We start from the raw sequence: 5,000 nt of genomic DNA, 5'->3' as shown, positions 1-5,000 counted from the left end.
GGGACGCACGAGCACGCACGAGGCGCGTCGCACGCCTTCAGCTCGCCCCACCGGCAGGACGTCCCACGATACATGCCAGTTAAACACCGACGGGCGGTGAACCAACAGCGTGGGACACAAATCCAACTACGAGCTTTTTAACCGCAACAACTTTAATATACGCTATTGGAGCTGGAATTACCGCGGCTGCTGGCACCAGACTTGCCCTCCAATAGATACTCGTTAAAGGATTTAAAGTGTACTCATTCCGATTACGGGGCCTCGGATGAGTCCCGTATCGTTATTTTTCGTCACTACCTCCCCGTGCCGGGAGTGGGTAATTTGCGCGCCTGCTGCCTTCCTTGGATGTGGTAGCCGTTTCTCAGGCTCCCTCTCCGGAATCGAACCCTGATTCCCCGTTACCCGTTACAACCATGGTAGGCGCAGAACCTACCATCGACAGTTGATAAGGCAGACATTTGAAAGATGCGTCGCCGGTACGAGGACCGTGCGATCAGCCCAAAGTTATTCAGAGTCACCAAGGCAAACGGACCGGACGAGCCGACCGATTGGTTTTGATCTAATAAAAGCGTCCCTTCCATCTCTGGTCGGGACTCTGTTTGCATGTATTAGCTCTAGAATTACCACAGTTATCCAAGTAACGTGGGTACGATCTAAGGAACCATAACTGATTTAATGAGCCATTCGCGGTTTCACCTTAATGCGGCTTGTACTGAGACATGCATGGCTTAATCTTTGAGACAAGCATATGACTACTGGCAGGATCAACCAGGGAGCTGCGTCAACTAGAGCTGAGCAGCCGGCCGCCCGGGAGTGTGTCCCGGGGGCCCGCGCGAACACGCAAGCGTCCGCTCAATTATTCTGCAAACAGGAGGAGGCTGAGCTCCCCTGCACCATACACCTCGAAACCCTCTCAGGTCCCGGCGGCGCGCAGCGCCGTCCTAAGTACTTGGTCGGGTTCGAGAGAGGCGCAATCGCCCGGAGTTTGGCGAGTAGACGCTTTAGGTGCGACCACCCGTGCTCCCAACTGAGCTTGCCGCTGCCGACAGAGGCCCGGGAGCGTGCTGTCGTGGCATTGCCGGCGGGAGACAACACGCGCCACCTACGGTGACCGGCAGCTCCAACGCCAGCGCCACAGAAGGACAAAAGCCCCACTTGGGTGCCGAAGCGAACTCTCCCAGCACAGCGCACGCGCCAACACGTCCGCACAGCTGCGATACAAACCACCTGCGAGAACCGCAGAGGCGACCGAGCAGCAGACGGCGTCGCGGCGCCGAGCGCCGGGCGGCGGCGCATCCTCAGCGCACACAGTCCTCAATCGGACCAGCACACTGCAGATGTCCACCGCGCTTCGCACCGGGCCCGCGAGGACCTACTTTGGCCGCACGGCGCCGCGTGCAGGGTGCGCCGGCGCGCAGCTGCGCCGCCTGCCGCCTCCGTCGGCCGGCGCGCCTGCCACTGGCCGCCCCCACCAGCCGGCTGTAGCGCGTGCGCCCACGCACCGCACGGCCAACACGCCGGGAGGCCCCCCCTCACCGGCCGGGGACGGTCCCACCCAGCCACCGCCGCGTATCGCTTCACACCCACATGCCATTCACGTTCGTGGGCATGGTGGGTATCGCTGCAACAACCGGTTGGTAGCTCAACCGATCGTCGCCATCACTGATTCACCCCTAGCGAGAACAACCGCACCACAACGGTTTACCAGTTGTTCATTTGCGTAACGTCACCAGCAAACGTAGGCGTCCATCGCCATTTGCAAATTCAACGATTGTTGCATGCCTGTGTCAGGTGTCACGACACACTGTCTGCCCACATACACGCAACAACATGTCCACGCTTAGCGAACACGTGGAAGGTGGCCCCCGTACGTATGCGATGTCCATTGCGCGAACGACTGTCAACCGGCCTCTGTCGCATGTCGCAGATGTGGAACGCAGTGCACCGTGCTATCACGGTGTGTGAGAAGAGACGACTACGTCTGACAACACGCGCCACTACATCAACAGACGGCTCATGCTGATCGCCATCCAGGGCATACCACACTGCAATCCAGCTCTTATAGGGAGACGACACGTAGCTGAGTGCACAACATTTGGACCGCATGGTTCGCCGTTGTTGGCGCAGTCGTTGTACGGTCACATGTACCACGATGTATCATTCAGTACATGAGGACCAATGTGCAGTACAGTGTGTGATTTGGACGTACAACATCAGCGGACAGTTGACACAGGCCGTACCACAGCGTAGGCTAAGTGCTTCGCCATGCGAATGCCAATGAACAACTGCAAATGCCAATGAACAACTGCAAAGGGCATTGAGCATGTACGTCCTGCTGCCATCCACATTACAGTGTATAGCTGCAAGGTGTTTAACATGAAGCGATACACTGGGGACCGGGCAGTGCGAGTAGCAAACTATATTGCGGGGGTTGCAGTTAGGCAACACTACACTAATTTAACGCGTCGTATGACAATTACAGAGCAGGTTAAGGCCCAACGTGTGTTGGGTTAAGGCCCAACGTGTGTTGGGTTAAGGCCCAACGTGTGTTGGGTTAAGGCCCAACGTGTGTTGGGTTACGGCCCAACGTGTGTTGGGTTAAGGCCCAACGTGTGTTGGGTTAAGGCCCAACGTGTGTTGGGTTACGTTAAGGGGCAATGTGGGTTACGTTAAGGGGCAATGTGGGTTACGTTAAGGGGCAATGTGGGTTACGTTACGGCGCAATATAGGTTACGTTACGGCGCAATATAGGTTACGTTAAGGGGCAATGTGGGTTACGTTACGGCGCAATATAGGTTACGTTACGGCGCAATATAGGTTACGTTAAGGCGCAATATCGGTTACGTTAAGGCGCAATACAGGTTACGTTAAGGCGCAATACAGGTTACGTTAAGGCGCAATACAGGTTACGTTAAGGCGCAATACAGGTTACGTTAAGGCGCAATACAGGTTACGTTAAGGCGCAATACAGGTTACGTTAAGGCGCAATACAGGTTACGTTAAGGCGCAATACAGGTTACGTTAAGGCGCAATGCAGGTTACGTTAAGGCGCAATGCAGGTTACGTTAAGGCGCAATACAGGTTACGTTAAGGCGCAATGCAGGTTACGTTAAGGCGCAATGCAGGTTACGTTAAGGCGCAATACAGGTTACGTTAAGGCGCAATACAGGTTACGTTAAGGCGCAATACAGGTTACGTTAAGGCGCAATACAGGTTACGTTAAGGCGCAATACAGGTTACGTTAAGGCGCAATACAGGTTACGTTAAGGCGCAATACAGGTTACGTTAAGGCGCAATACAGGTTACGTTAAGGCGCAATACAGGTTACGTTAAGGCGCAATACAGGTTACGTTAAGGCGCAATACAGGTTACGTTAAGGCGCAATACAGGTTACGTTAAGGCGCAATACAGGTTACGTTAAGGCGCAATACAGGTTACGTTAAGGCGCAATACAGGTTACGTTAAGGCGCAATACAGGTTACGTTAAGGCGCAATACAGGTTACGTTAAGGCGCAATACAGGTTACGTTAAGGCGCAATACAGGTTACGTTAAGGCGCAATACAGGTTACGTTAAGGCGCAATACAGGTTACGTTAAGGCGCAATACAGGTTACGTTAAGGCGCAATACAGGTTACGTTAAGGCGCAATACAGGTTACGTTAAGGCGCAATACAGGTTACGTTAAGGCGCAATACAGGTTAGGTTAAGGCGCAATACAGGTTAGGTTAAGGCGCAATACAGGTTAGGTTAAGGTACGACATAGGTTAGGTTAAGGTACGACATAGGTTAGGTTAAGGTACGACATAGGTTAGGTTAAGGTACGACATAGGTTAGGTTAAGGTACGACATAGGTTAGGTTAAGGTACGACATAGGTTAGGTTAAGGTACGACATAGGTTAGGTTAAGGTACGACATAGGTTAGGTTAAGGTACGACATAGGTTAGGTTAAGGTACGACATAGGTTAGGTTAAGGTACGACATAGGTTAGGTTAAGGTACGACATAGGTTAGGTTAAGGTACGACATAGGTTAGGTTAAGGTACGACATAGGTTAGGTTAAGGTACGACATAGGTTAGGTTAAGGTACGACATAGGTTAGGTTAAGGTACGACATAGGTTAGGTTAAGGTACGACATAGGTTAGGTTAAGGTACGACATAGGTTAGGTTAAGGTACGACATAGGTTAGGTTAAGGTACGACATAGGTTAGGTTAAGGTACGACATAGGTTAGGTTAAGGTACGACATAGGTTAGGTTAAGGTACGACATAGGTTAGGTTAAGGTACGACATAGGTTAGGTTAAGGTACGACATAGGTTAGGTTAAGGTACGACATAGGTTAGGTTAAGGTACGACATAGGTTAGGTTAAGGTACGACATAGGTTAGGTTAAGGTACGACATAGGTTAGGTTAAGGTACGACATAGGTTAGGTTAAGGTACGACATAGGTTAGGTTAAGGTACGACATAGGTTAGGTTAAGGTACGACATAGGTTAGGTTAAGGTACGACATAGGTTAGGTTAAGGTACGACATAGGTTAGGTTAAGGTACGACATAGGTTAGGTTAAGGTACGACATAGGTTAGGTTAAGGTACGACATAGGGTAGGTTAAGGTACGACATAGGTTAGGTTAAGGTACGACATAGGTTAGGTTACGGTACGACATAGGTTAGGTTACGGTACGACATAGGTTAGGTTACGGTACGACATAGGTTAGGTTACGGTACGACATAGGTTAGGTTACGGTACGACATAGGTTAGGTTACGGTACGACATAGGTTAGGTTACGGTACGACATAGGTTAGGTTACGGTACGACATAGGTTAGGTTACGGTACGACATAGGTTAGGTTACGGTACGACATAGGTTAGGTTACGGTACGACATAGGTTAGGTTACGGTACGACATAGGTTAGGTTACGGTACGACATAGGTTAGGTTACGGTACGACATAGGTTAGGTTACGGTACGACATAGGTTAGGTTACGGTACGATATAGGTTAG

At 51.3% G+C, this 5,000-nt stretch overlaps 1 non-coding gene across 1 annotated transcript in view; it reads right to left on the bottom strand.

Annotated features, from left to right (window-relative positions):
• LOC124591252 overlaps window positions 1-775 on the bottom strand; it is a 1,910-nt gene extending 1,135 nt beyond the window's left edge. Inside the window, exon 1 of the ribosomal RNA XR_006977077.1 lies at window positions 1-775. This exon is cut by the window's left edge and continues 1,135 nt beyond it. This is a non-coding gene — a ribosomal RNA (small subunit ribosomal RNA).
• Window positions 776-5,000: the final 4,225 nt, after the last annotated feature.

The sequence above is a fragment of the Schistocerca americana genome, unplaced genomic scaffold (genome assembly GCF_021461395.2).
Source record: "Schistocerca americana isolate TAMUIC-IGC-003095 unplaced genomic scaffold, iqSchAmer2.1 HiC_scaffold_817, whole genome shotgun sequence".
NCBI lineage: Eukaryota > Metazoa > Arthropoda > Insecta > Orthoptera > Acrididae > Schistocerca > Schistocerca americana.
This window is presented reverse-complemented; position numbering and strand designations above follow the sequence as displayed.